A 14,840-nucleotide genomic window follows, 5' to 3' on the forward strand; every position below is an offset into this window, starting at 1 on the left:
TGTATTAACATCTGGGTTTGGGATGACTATAATTCTAGATGCTGATATCTGCTATTGTGTTTGTTGTGTGGGTGTTCAATTCCTATGGCCCTCTTTGTTTCTTAAGAGTATAGTGGCTGTGGATTGTCTGCTTCTGAGACACTGCCGAAAGAGGCCATAGGGAATCCCTAGGTACACCATTTTTCTGATTCTCTGGCCAGTATAGCACCTAAATATTTAACTCAGAAACAAAGCACATGGAATGAATGCCAAAGCTGAACTCACTCAGGATGTTTAACCCTAAAATGGAAAGGACCCAATCAGTAGAGAAAGGAAGACACTTTTTAGTCTTCAATTTGTATCATAGATCTCTAAAATATTTGGAAAAAAAAGTCCAAAGAATTCCCACATCTTCATCCAAATTCTCCAGATCTTGCTTTACCCTTCACCTGTATCTATGGTTACGTGTGCACACACATTTTTCCGACCTGTTAGCGAGTTGCAGCTTTGATGTTCCCTTGGCCCTCAACCCTGCACTATAAATAATCACGGTTCTAATTATCAAAGTCAGAGAACTATCAGTGGTGTAATCATGTAAACTTCAGGCTTCCTCAGAATTTCCTGATTGTTGCAGTAATGGCCTTTACCGGAAACACAATCCAAATGGTGCCTTGACATCCATTGTTAAATTTTGCTAATGTCCTCTGCCTTTGTTGTGGTATTGACTCGTAGAGCAATACAGAACTTGGTTTTTCAGACACTCATCAGCCTGGGTTTCATGTTTATCCATGCAAAGCCTCAGGTGGCGGTTTTTGTCAGGAATTCCACAGGAGTAGTTGCATGTCCTTTTGAATGTTTGTTAGCTGTGAATATTGATGGTTCCTGACACCCGAACTCTGAGAAAACATCAGCGCCTTGAAGTCGCTGGAGACAGGGTTGGCACTCTCAGTCAGGCCCCAGATGCCTCTCTCTTTAAGGTTTATACGTGTGCCCTTGAGTATATGTTTCTGTATAGAGTATGTACCATGTGTGTGCAAGTGCCCTCAAAGGCCAGAAGAGGGGTCAGATCCCCTGGACATGGGATTACAGGCAGTCATAAGATCCAATTTGGGTGCTGGAGACTGACTTATTTTTCTGTAAGAGCAACAAGTGTTTTTAACTGCTGAGAGCCATTATCTCCAGCCCTTGGCTATCCCTCTTGACCCTAATTTACTTATGTCAAGACCACTCTATGACCGTATCACAACAAAAGAGACAACACCACAATTACTGCCATCATTGAGCATGTACCCTAATGTCCCTCTTTTGAGGCTAGTGGCTATATTTCTGACTTTTTTTTTTTTTTTGCCAATTACACCTCTTGCTATAGTATCTGTGTATGACTTATTTGGGACACCCAATTATTGACTCACCCCTTCTTCCTGACCACATCCAAATGAGAATAAGCCTTTTAAACCTCCTAAATTACCTAATATCACCCCAAATTCTTTCTTTCTTCCTTCCTGTCTTTTCTTTCTTTCTTACTTTTATTTTTGTAATGTCCCTCATAGCCCAGGTTGATCTCTCAATTGAAAGGATGACCTTGAACTTTTGCCTTTTTTTTTTCATTAGTAGTAGGTGTCTGGGGGTGGGAGAGAAAACACTCAAGTCCTCAGTACAAAGCAAGTGTCTTATCTTTTTTCCCCCCGGAGCTGGGGACTGAACCCAGGGCCTTGTGCTTGCTAGGCAGCAAGTGCCTTATCTTGCTAAGCCATACTGCTAGCTCACGACCCTGATTTCTGATATCAGTATTTCTAGGTGCCAATTGTTTGGATCATAGGCATCCACTGCCACAACCAATTTTATGTGACACTTAGAAAATACTTTATCTACTGAGCATGAACATTTGATCTAGCCTTAACTCTGGCAGAAGACTGCCCTATCATCTGTGCCTTTGAAACAACTTTTTTCCCTTTTTTTTTTTTTGACATATGTGTGCAGCATTTTAAAAAAATCAACCATAAGACTACCTGACATCAGGAACAATTACTTTTTCCTCTTAAACAGCTCACTATGAAGGTCTGTGACTTCTTTGCCCATCATATAATTTGCACACAGTACTGAATATATTTATTATTATTCATACACAGGTAACAGTTAGGAGCAATTTCTAAATATGTTTTTTAATGAGAGATTAGTTTTAAATAAGAGAATCCTACCTTTATGTTACTATTTCTTTTGTAAACTGATGACTAGTAGTATAAACTGACTCTTATATACATTTAATCAAGTGGAATATGGACTTAATAAGAAAACTAAATGAGTATGAGGCTGATGAGTATAATATCTGACAAAGCACATAATATTTTCAAATACTAATGAATATTTTATACACCACCTTTATGTGGTGTGGTGTGCACCTATAATCCAACACATGAGTATGACCAAGCACATTTTCATAATGTCGGAATTAGAATTTTGACTGTTTTAAACTTCCCTCTGGGGTGCGTGGAAGGGGAGGGGTGCGTATGTGCTCACACGCGTGCATGCCCAAGAACTAACATGCTGTGGGGTTGAAAATCTACTGAGTTGTTGCACTCCTCCCACTGTATGAATTCAGGAGCTTGAATTCAAGTCAACAGGCATCGTGGAAAGTGCGCTTCCCTGCTGAGCTATCTCTCCAGTCCCATGACTGCAGTTATATGCAAAGATATGTGAGCTTGTGAATCTCAGTTACTACAGAACCTCCCTCGCTTACTTCCATTTCCTCCTGTGCTAGACAAGTATCTGAGCAATGATAACAGGAACAGTGTCGTACTCTGGGGCTTCAAAGGGTAAAGTAAGTTCCTGCTAGAGCTCACGAATAGAGTTCTTACATGTGAGCCTTGGAGTTCCATCTCCAGAACCTCAACAAGCAAGAAATAAACATAATGTCTGACAAAGCAGATAATATATTCAAATACTATGAATATGATATATACCACCTCTGTGATGTGGTACACCTATAATCCAACACATGGGAAATGTAGGGAAGGAGGTTCCTGAGTGTAAGAACAGGCTGGGCTATAAAGTGATTTCCAAGCTAATTTAGAATATATACTAAGATCATGTTTCAAATAAAATCATATATATATATATATATATTTCAAATAAAATCATATATATATATATATATATTCCTACGCATGCCTCATGTTATTCTTCTATTCTTGAAAGGATGACATAAACCCCATTTGCCTCCATTTAAGGACCAGGCCTAATTTTGAAAAGGAGGTCATTAAGGTACCAGATCCAGGAACAGACTATAAGTCCCAGAAACTAGGCCAAAAGGCACCAGATTCAGGAACAGACCATAAAATCCAGGGACAAGGAACCCTCCCAAAGAACAGCCTGGGGATGACCACAAAAATGGGGAAATATCTCAGAATGGGCCATCTGTACTGGGCAGCCCATCTCATCCCATGGTTAAAACGTTCATGACATAGGAAAGCAGACCACTGACCACCTGTGACCCCCTAGAGTCCGCCACTTGGTTTCTTATAAGAAGGCCTATACGCCTTCAGCTTTGCCATTTTGGAGAATGGTTGACCTCCGCTGGTTGTTTCTGCAGAATAAACACTCTTTGTTTTTGCGTGCCTACTCTCTGAGTCTGGGGTTTTCCCTCAGTGATTTTCAGACACTTACACTTCAATTAAACATCAATGACTCAATTATTTCCCCTTGAGTTCCTGTTTCAACTTTATATTGCCTCTCAATTATTAGTGCTAATCGGTCCACTTCCACACTAAAAGTTCCATTTCTCTGTGATTTTGTAGGACTTGATTTGAACTCCCTATAGAGCTTTCAAGTAGCATGCGCTATGATCTGCATTCTACTGTACATGTTGTCTCCTGTTTGCTTTGAACAGTGCACTACACATGGCACTGAAGAAACACCCTTCTTTTTTTCTTAGTAAGTATACTGTACTAGAAGCAAACGTTAATTGCACAGCAAAATCTACATAGGCCTTTTTGCAAATTAAAATATGTAAAGATTATTACATTCACTTTGCCCCTCTGCCCTGGAAGAAGGTTCACACAGGTAGAAGAATGAATGGAAGACAGCAGTAAGAATGATTTTGTAAAAAGCTAAAAGGTGGAGGAGGGCTGTGGCTCAGTGGTTGAGTACATGCTAGCATATATAAGGTCCTGTGTTTGCTCCCCAGTGCCACAAAATAAAATAAACAAGAATCTGCAGGCACTCGTCTTCTCTGTGAGCTTCACCTACTCCCAAGATACATGTATCTCCCAAGCTTGCTGTCCAGCAAAGACCTCCAGCTAAGCACTTTAGCCAGGTAAGCCACTGTAAAAACCTGGCAGAAAGAAGAAAATTCCAGGAAGATGAAGTAGTGATGGAAATAGGAGGAATGGACTGGGGAAAAGGTAGGAAGTGTGAGCAGGATAGAAGATGGGAGGTTCCTGTGATCCTTCCTGGTGAGATGGGCAAGAAATGCCTGTTCACCCAGACAGAATATCAAAGGACCAATTACATTATCTCATCCAAGTCCATCATGGTGAATCAGTGACTTTAATGGAGTTACTTGCAATGTGGATATCTTGGTCAGCTAAATTACAGAAAAACAAACAAACAAAAAACAAAACAAAAAGCCTCTACCCTCCTACCTTCTATGTGCTCTAGCACCCCTTCAAGACCACGTACAGCTAGGACAGGGTTAAACACAGCTGGAGGTGGGCTGCTAGCATCTGAAGTGAGGATCTGACCCTCCACCCCCACCCCTTGACTACCGAATGCTACTAGGCATGAGTGTTTCCAGTGGGTAACCCCAGCTGCTGTAATTTCAAAATAGCACAATGGTCATGTTATGTCTACAGACCAACATTCCACTATAGGCAGAGAGCTCTGTTGAGGTTTGGTCTTTTGCTATGTATTGTAATGCTAAATACTGACCCCCAAGGCCTGGTTGCCCCCAGGGATAAGAGAGTCTGCACTACCCAAGTGACATTCCCAAGGGACTTATGTAACCTTGCCCTCCAAGTTAGCCCTGATTGGTAAAGATGCCAAAAGCCTATAGCTGGGTAGGAGGTAGGTGGAAGTTTTGGTTACTGGGCTTGGGGTCTAAGGAAGGTGAACTAGATGGAGAGAAGAGAAGACCCCTTGGGGTAAAAATCTTTAAAAACATGGTAATGAAGGCTGGCCAATTGGAGGGAGGTAAGAGCAATCTAGACTGAAACGTGGCAAGTCAAATTGTGAGATTGTTGGCAAGAAAGTAGACATAACAGCATAGAGGGTAAGATATCTGCCCAGCTCTAGTGCATTAAAAGATTATTATAAGTATAAAGGTTGTGTGGGAACTGAATGATCAAAATCAGAGTAGAAACCACAACCCCAAAGATTAAATTCATACTACAACAGAGCGTACCTCGCCAGACATAGGAAAGGTGCATCTCAGTAGTAGAGAGCGTAATTACTGTGCACCAGGCCCCAAGTGCACCCTCAGACGTCAGTAAATAGATAGTGGTCAGGTTCAACAAGAAGCAAAAAACCAAAGGAGCAGGAGTTGGAAGATAATAATGAAAGAATAAAAGAAAAGCTATTGGAAGGTTTCTGTAGTTGAGTCCAAGGATGCGGAGAGCAACAATAGCTGGCAAATGATGAACACGAGGACAAGCAATGAGTAAGGAGAAAAGACAGGCAAGGAGCCACGTCAGCTACCCGCACGCCTGGGTAGTGCACAGCAGCCCTTTCCTAAATAAGGCAACGAAACCCACAAGCTCGTGGTTTTCCCATACCAGATTACAGGGATGAGGTGTTAAATCCTTCTGTCTGTCTGTCTGTCTGTCTGTCTGTCTCTCTCTCTCTCTCTCTCACACACACACACACACACACACACACACACACACGGCATTCAGTTCCATATTGTGGGTATAAATAATTAACTAGAAAGTCTTGGCATTTATTAATTTTCAACCCAAGATTATAAATATTAACAGTGGTCATCAATCTTAAAATGATTGTGTTCTGAAGTAATACTTAAACTCAGCACCTCAGGACACTAGTGCTGGTTACCCCTGCTGATTAAAGCAGGCTCTCATGAACACCAAACTAGAGCAATACCAGGTAACTAGTGTAGTAACAGACAGTAGAAAAAGCTCTGATCCAGACCACCCTACAAATGAATCCTAAGTAACAAGCAGGCAGGGTGAGGACCAGAAAGGACACCCCTCCCCCAGGATAGACATATTATACTGCTTTAAGTAATTAAGCTAAGAAGTGTCTGAGTTTGAGTGGCAAAAACTTCAGGATCCTGTTCTTCCCACACTATGCAACCATCTTTAGAGAGGATCTATATTTGTCTAGGATCAGACTTCTGAGGCCGAATACTTAAGGGATAATGGCAATCTTAGGGGAAATTCATTTTATTCAAATATTGAATATCGCTAAAATAGAGCTAGAATCGCAGCTGAATAGAATAAACTTGCTTTGTTTGAGGTGAGAACAATGTCGACCAGGTGATTAGAGTTGACTGGACAGCCCGAGATGTATGGGAAAGGCCTGGCTCTCTAGGTCGGTGGATGTAGATTACCATTGTGTGACTCAGACACTTTTACTAAAGTAATGCTTTGGGAAGTTCAAATCTCCACCTTAATGATCAAACCGTGCCCTGGCACACCAGGCACACTCTACTTCTGAGCTGCAGTCCGGCTCTGACGGGTCGCTCTTCACAGCTTTGCCATGTGCACAGCCTCTCAGAACGAATAATCACGCCCTTTAGTGTATTTTATGGGACGTATTCTAGATTCCTCCAGGCTTATTCTGGAGGTTTATCCAGATCCCCATCATTTTCTCCTCAAAAAATACTCTATGATGCTAATTAACTTACTTGGGAAAGGGGGGGTCTGGGTTTTCTTTGTTTTTTTTATTTGAATAATAATAAGGGAATTTTATTTAAATAATAAGGGAATTTTATTTAAATAATAAGGGAATACTAAAGTTAGACACATGGAAAATAATGTTCCTAAAATATATTTATTTAATGACGTAACTACTTATAAAGGGCATCCCTGTGCATGAACACCTGACTGTATCTTTAGCTACATAAAAATATAATTAGCAAGTAAATCTATAAGGAAAAAACATTTTATTATAACACCTAGAGTTCCCACAAAATTAAAAGTCCTAAATTTCAACTAATGGCTTTATTTGTTTGCTTATTTATTTACAGATTTGTTTAAAATATCAAGGCTTACCCCAGTGACATATGTTCTCCAGCAAGGCTATACCTCCAAAACATACCCAGACAGCACCACCAGCTGGGTGGACCAAGTAGTGAAAAGCCCAAGACTATGGGGGACATTTATTATTCAAACCACTGCACTCCAGAACCAGCTTTCTGGCTTGGTAGCTTTACTTCATTAACATACCAATAGAACACCAGAGTCCAATCAAGGTAAATGACCCTCAAATACTCAACTCCATTGGAGTCAACGTGTTAAGTGCCCCAAACAAAACTTAGCCCCCATGTAGGTACATTTAATAATCTCATTGACCAAAAATGTTTTTATCAAAAAAGGGTATTCTCTTCATTGCTGCATACAGATTTCAGTGTTTACTAAAGCTCTATGGGGATGTGATCTGTGCACCTGACTATGATGATGCTGGTAAGACAAGACAGCTAGAGGGAGCCAGCAAGGACTCTTCAAGGAGCCATGGTGTCCCAAGGCAGATGCTACTTTAATACAAGACCAAGAGACATTCTTTAAAAAAAAAAAAAAAAGGAAGAAAGAAAGATGCTATGTAAGCAGTAAAGTGTAGAAACAAACTGATATTTTTCTGGATGTCAGAAGTAAGGACACTTTCACAGAGAAACGTTTATTTGTATGGGATAGAGATGACACTTCCACTGTAAAAGGCAGATCATGGGAGGAAGGGAAAACTGCTAGAGGGACATACTGAATTCAGAGACATGTATTTGGGGAGGGGCAAAGTTCAAGTTCTTTAAAGACAAACTCCTCTATGTTCTGTCAGGTGCTCCCTCCTTTGGGCTCACCTGTTAGCCGCAATTGCAAGTGACCTCTGTCCCCAGAGCTCAGACAGTGCCTGTCCCCTGTTCACTTCTCCCTGGTACACCTGCCCACTGTCATCTCTGCAAAATGATGTCCTTTGCTTGTTTCTTAAGACAGTAGCTCTAGTGTGCTCCTGTGTGCCCCTCCATTCCTCACTATCTCCCTCCCGCTCTATCTCAGTCCCTCTTTCTTCCACCTCTACCCCTTCTCTTCCTTCCTGTCTTTCTTCCCCCTCCCTCTCTCTTCCCCACTCTCTCTCTCCCTCTCTCCCACTTCCACCCCTTCCCTCCCTTCACATATTTCTGCCCCCTTTTCCTCTTTCTTCCCTCCCCACCTCTCTCCCTCACCACTCCCCATATTTTTCTTTTTCTCTCTGACCTTTTCACTCTCTTCCTTCTTCCCTCCTCCTTCCTTCTCTCTCCTTATCTGGTTCCCTCTTTCTCTCCTCCTCCTCCTCTTCCTCCTCCTCCTCCTCTCCCCTCCCCTCCCTCCCCCTTCCCTTCCTCCTGGCTCATTTGCCCCCTCTCTTGCTAGCAGGCAAGCACATGTACCAGACTGGGCTGGGGATGTGGGGATTGGTGCTTACCCTCTGAGATCCTGAGCCTGCAATGGACTTCACTGCTCAGCATCTGCCTCCCTCCCTGGAGCCTGCTCACAGTTGTGTCCTCAGTTCTATCACAGCGTCAACTATAGTCAGAAGCAATATTTACTGTCCTTGAGCAAACGATGGAATGGCCAAAGTTGACCGAATTGTTCTTTTCTCGTTGATGTGACAAAACATGTGATCAAAGCAATATAAAGTTTATTGTGATTGACTGAGGATGTGATTCACTGTGGCTGTAAGGATGTCATCCAACCATACTGTGTCCTGTCAGAAAGAATGATGCAGTGGCTATGTTCCTCCTTCTCATTCATTCTGGGACTCCATGGTCTCATTTTCAGGATTCTTGGCATCATGTTAGAAATAAAAAAGAACCCATTCAGAAGCAAAGAGTGGATACCCTGAAGGACAGTAGGCTAAGTAAGATTTGCTTAAGAGCCCTTGGTTAGTGTGGTTCCAAAAGGATAAGTTTGGCTGCGAGGGGTGGATGGTAGGTAATTGTTTTTGCTTGTTTGCTTGCTTGCTTGCTGTAGTGGTTTGAAAAGGTTCAGCCCACATAGAATATGCTTGGCCCAGGAAGTGCCATTATTGAGAGGTATGGCCTTGTTGAGGAAGTGCATCATTGTGGGGGTAGACATTGAAGCCCCACCCAGGGGGGAAGAGATCCATCCTCCTCCTGGCTGCCTGCAGAAGAGACAATCTCAGTTACCTTCAGATCAAGATGCAGAACTCTCAGCTCCTTCTCTGGCATCAAGTCTGCCTAGATGCTGCCATCCTTACTGCCATGATGATAATGGACAGAACCTCTGAAACTGTAAGCCGGCCCTAACTAAAAGTTGTCCTTTATAAGAGTTGTCTTGGTCATGGGGTCTGTTACAGCAGTAAAACCTTAACTCAGATGTCTGCTTGCTTGCTTGCTTGCTTGCTTGCTTGCTTGCTTGCTTGCTTGCTTGCTTGCTTGCTTGCTTTATTGATTGATAGCCTTGGGCCTTTGCCTACTTTTCATGTGCATATTCTTTCCCATGAGGCAGCTGATTTTAGTCATGGCCACCCAGTCATGCTACATGTAATGTGATAAAGAGGGATTATTTTTATAAAGGTTCACTAACAGGACACAGTTTTCCATACTACACTAATGGATCCAAAACTAGTCTAGACTGAAATGGCCCGCTGTCCCCAGTGTCCAAATATATTCCAGGATGTGTTTGACTAAAATGGAGCTACTAAGGGATTTTAAATGTTATTAGGGAAGTGTGACCAGTTGCTTTGCTCAAGGAGAGGCTTCCGTGCAGCTCAGTGCAGTGGGGGTTCCAGATGCGAGGAAGGAATGTACAGAGCTCAGGCTAAGCATGGACACAGGCTGCTTTACACCCACCATGGAAGGGTGCTGCTCCTCCCGCCTCAGCTAGTCTAATAAAGAACATCGCTCGCAGCAACACCTACCGGTTTGTGTTCTGAATGACTCCAGATACTAACAAGTTAACAATATCAGCCATTACACTGGAAGCTTCACTCAAAAGTGAGCTCATAAAGACCCTAAAGGACATAGATACTATGTTGGGCAGTTACTGGTATTGTTGGCCAAGAATTTCCAGTCCGGGGAACCTATGTATTCCCTGCCTTTGGTGATGGGTTGCTGTCATATGATTCTGTAACCACTGTGTAGCGAACAGAAGTGACATGTGTGTTAGTTTTCTACCACCATGACAAAATGCTGAAGATAGTCAAATTAAAGGAAGGAATGATGATTTTGGATCATGGTTGCCTTGGGCCTGTGGCTGGTCAGACATCACTGTGGAAGGGTGTGTTAGAGCAAGCTACTCACTTGAGATGCTGTGAATGAAGAGAGGAGGAACACAAACCACATACCAATATTTTCACAATAGACATAACCCTGATGGCCTAACCTCCTCTATTTTACTCCACCTGGCAAAGGCCCTACCTTCTCTCAGTAGCATAATGTGTCAAGGGCCAAGCTTGTAGCACATGGCCCTTTGAGAGACACGTGTACAAACCCAGAAAATGTGGAACTTCCTGGCCAAGGCAAGTGCTTTGAACCTTCTCCATCATCTGTCAAGACGCATCAGCTTGAGCCACTCAGTCTCTGCGGTGAGCGGTCTTGCTGCTGGTCTGCAGTGGAAATACAGTGTAAGCCACAATCAGGTGCTGGGGCTTAGTCTGCTGAGGTCTGTGAGCCCTGTGACTTGGCCAGGAAAAGTCCAACAACATGTAGAAAATCTTGTAGTTTTTTCTTTTTCATATAAATATCTTTTATGAGACAGTGGTGAACTACAGGAAGGCTGACTGGGAAATGTTGTTCTAAGTGGAAGCATCTATTAGTATGCTGAAAGCTAAGATGAATTAAAGGAAATGACTTTAAATCTCTGAAGGAGACTTACCAGACTAGGTGACTCAGACTTTGTGCTCAAAACAGGATCGGGAAAATGGAGTTTTGCAACTTGGGTTACAGGAAAATGGTGCTAAACATTAAGTGAAAAACTGCAGAAGATGGTAGCTTCTGAAAAGGGCACTCTTATAAAAGGGGGGGCACCTAGTTTAAAGCTGGGCATGATGGCATATCCTGGCAATCCTAGAACTCAGTAGACTGCAATAGAATAGCTGAGGGTTTAAGGCCAGCCTGGGCTTTCAGTGTTTGGATATTGTTTCAAACAAATGTAAAGAAGCTTGTTCAGCTCTCCAGCTGTGCTAAGCATTGTCTACAACAGTGGTTCTCAACCTTTTTAATGCTGTGACCCTTTAATACAATTCCTCATACTGTGGGATCCACACCATAAATTTATTGTTGCTGTTTTGGAACTATAATTCTGCTACTGTTATAAATCATAATGTAAATATCTTATATGCAACCCCCAAAGAGGACACACTCCATGGGTTGAGACCCGCTAGTCTAACATAGACTCAGGTCACTCACATTTGTTCACTGTGCAACTCTTTCTCCAGTGCCAGAGATGGAAGTCAGAGCCTTACTCATGCAAAGCAAGAGTTCTACCACTAAGTTCCAACCCTAAGCAACCTCTAGTGAACACCTTCAAAGCACAGTGTTAGATGCTATATACGAATAGTAAGGGAAAAGCAGTCTTTGCTCTTATGAGTTCTCAGGCCTGACATGGAGATAGTCATATATAAAAACAATCATCACACTACAGCATTATAAAAGTATGTCAGGGTTTTGGGTGTGCTTGGTGGTTGAACACCTTTATAACATGAAAGAAGTCCAGAATCAATCCTCAGAAAAGAGAGAGGTGGCGGGGAGGGAGAGAATAAGAACAAAATATCTTGGATCTCACTGTGGTCAACTTGGGAGTGGTGGAGGAGGCTAGTGTCTAATATCAGTGTATGGAGGATGTGAGGGAAAGGAACCAGACATGGAGCAGTCACAGTCCTGGACATGTGCAGACAGAAAGGAAATCTTAAATTAGAGTTTGGGAAAAGTTAGACATTTACTTGATGTGTCTTCTGTGGGAGATGAAGAGATAAGCTGAAGCAAGGGTAATCTAAGTGATGGTTTGTGAAGGGCTTATTTGCAGAGACTTCCAAAGAAACTTAAGAGTGAGTGACAGCCACACATGGCAGGTACAATCTGGATTTTGAGGAAATTGGAAGATCATTTATGGTTAGGAAATAGAGCCAGTGCCACCTGAAGCAGCTCCAAACTAAAGACTGTCGGGGGCATGCATTTCAGGTGCTATTCCCTTTAATTTTGAAGTGCTCAAACACAAAAGGAGGAAGGGGCCATTAAATCCATAGTGATCTGGCCCAGCTGCTTTGTGCCTGTGTGAAGGCAGCATGTTACTTGGAAGTACAGGTCCAGGAGGGTGCTTACCCCACGCCTGCAGAGTTGCACAGGGGAAGAAGAAGGAAGCTTCAGGGTCCAATATTCCTTTCAAGGACACATCTAAGTTCAACTTCCCTAACGTCTCCCCAATCTCCAGTGCCTACCTATGGTTCCACAATCTCACAGTGGCATTGGGGCCTGCCTGGCTTTTAACACATAGTTTCTTAGATCTGGAAAGATCCAAACTGTAATTTGTGGTATGAGGTAGGATAAGGTAGGACAGCACAAAAATGCAGGGGACAGGATGGCATGGAATGAGAACACAGACGTGGGGAAGTGGAACACTTGGAAAAGAGAAAGACATTTATTTTTTAAAGAGAGAGAAAGGAGTGTAGTGTAGGCAGAGGTACAGAATTATCATGTAAAAAAATGCGAGATTACAATTTTTGTCGACTTCTCTGAAGAGTCTGAGAAAAGCAGACAATGAACCATAGCATCAAGTACTCCTGGGTGGGTCTGAGGAGAAAAAATTGGCATGGTTATTAGGATTGCTTCTGGAAACCAACAAAAGATCACCACAGTCCTGTCAGCTCTGGGGCTAGGATTCCTTTGGTGTGTATGTGTGTTGTATGCGCATATGTCTGTGTGTGGTATGCAGACACACATGTGATGCTCCACTGCAAGGAAGATGTTGGTAATCATTCTCTATTGCTCTCTGCTTTAAGCCCTTAGAAAACTGTCCCTCACTGAACCTGGATCTCCCTGCTGTTCAGCTAGACTGGTTTCTGTCTCCACCTTCCCCACCCTCCAGCACTGGGGTATGAGTACAAGGGGCCACATGTACTTTTCACAGGAATTCTAAAGATCTGGACCAAGCCCTACCTGCTCACACAGTGAGTCCTCTTACCATTGAGCCATCTCCCTATTAGCCAGGATAATTCTTATTTTCTTCAGGGTTTTATCCTGTGTATTGTGAGAAATTCACATATTTTCCCCCAGGAATTATAATAAGCAAAACCACCCACTGTCATTTCCAGATTCTTGGGTTAAGAATCACTCAGCTGACATTTTATAACCAGACAACAGAGAAGAATCAGATTGCTGATTCTGACTTGCCCTCAGGAACATTTAGGAACCTAAGCTCAGATTGCAATAATCAGAAAAGCATTATAGATACGGTAATGGGGATATTCCTCAGTACCTCCCCTTGGTTGTGGACATATCCTTCTCAGTCCACCTCTGTAGTTCTATTCTCAGCATGAACATTGCGAACGTTCATGTGTCATTTTTACATAGTTGGACCAATGTGGTGCTGATTCTAAGAATTTTCATAGGCAGTGTTCTACTAAACCCCAATAAACCTTTTGGCTTTATAGGCCTGGCTCTTTGCCCAAGACGGTGAGGGTGAAGGCAGAGCTATCTAAAGAAGGCCAAAAGGGAATAAGAGCCCCTGGCCTCATGGTGGGTTCCTCCTGAGGTCTCAAAGAGGACTGCCTCCATCTAACAACAGGAGGAATGGGGCGGGAACGCGAACCTACACCTGCCGACTGTGTCCACAGACAAGGCTGTGGGAATGCTGATGTGCAAACATCACGGTTGACGAACACGGGAGACTTAGAACTGCTAAATCCAGAAAAGGACCCTGGTAAATGTGGTCTCTTATCAAAATAACATCTGAGGACTCCTAACATGTGAGAGCCGACCTCAGGTCCTACTTACCAACCGGACTTATGCATCAAGTATGCCTCAGTACACCTTGATAACAGACTCATCTGATAATTGCTTTGCCTTCGTGGGCCCAACCTTGCTGACAAAGCCAATGGACTTCAACCTGCCGGTACCTTTGACCATTTTTACTCCAGAGTATTAGGTCGTAGCTTTGAATTAAGCTTTGTCAATTAATCTTCCATTGTCCAACCTTAGCCCATTTTAGACATTGCTTCTACTTTAAACACAGGTGGTCATCTGTCTGGTTTAGCTGCCTGCTTGTGTTCCTCAAAGTCTTAAATAAAGCTTCTAAACATGGTGCACTGCTCTACCTCTTGTTCATCAAAGAGCATTATCACGTCTCAGCTCCAGTAACGACACATAGCACACTTGCAAACCTGTGAGACTGCCAAGGCCTCCTGGAAGATGGAGAATAGAATGAATATGGAGCCTGTCTTTCTCCATGAACGACCTCCAGTGGTCATGCACACTTTCATTGTTGCTCTGAGCCAAGCAGAAAACACAAATGAATCTTGAGGTGTGTTTAAATAGACCCTCCTTCTCAAGTCAAAGCCTTGAGGAAAAATTGCTACAAAGACGTGGTACATGTCTAGGCACATGCTAGATCACATGGAGCCTCTAGTGTTCTAAGTGTTGACTGTAGAATATAAGCTAAACTAATACAACTAATTTTCTTAATCATCTGGCATTTAGC

General features: G+C 42.8%; 1 long non-coding RNA gene across 14 annotated transcripts in view; it reads left to right on the forward strand.

Annotated features, from left to right (window-relative positions):
- LOC102555909 (uncharacterized) overlaps window positions 1-14,840 on the forward strand; it is a 110,656-nt gene that overhangs the window by 35,055 nt on the left and 60,761 nt on the right. For 3 of the 14 annotated variants that reach the window (XR_010064335.1, XR_010064336.1, XR_005501028.2), the window contains exons 4-7: window positions 3,774-3,909; window positions 4,163-4,291; window positions 7,181-7,405; window positions 13,144-13,311. The exons of 3 other annotated variants lie outside the window; for them this stretch is intronic. This is a non-coding gene — a long non-coding RNA (uncharacterized LOC102555909). Of the gene's footprint in view, window positions 1-3,773; window positions 4,292-7,180; window positions 7,406-13,143; window positions 13,312-14,840 lie in introns of all 14 variants that reach the window. 8 more of the 14 variants (XR_010064334.1, XR_010064333.1, XR_010064330.1 and 5 more) reach the window with 7 other exon arrangements.

The sequence above is a fragment of the Rattus norvegicus genome, chromosome 2 (assembly GCF_036323735.1).
Source record: "Rattus norvegicus strain BN/NHsdMcwi chromosome 2, GRCr8, whole genome shotgun sequence".
NCBI classification, from domain to species: Eukaryota; Metazoa; Chordata; class Mammalia; order Rodentia; family Muridae; genus Rattus; species Rattus norvegicus.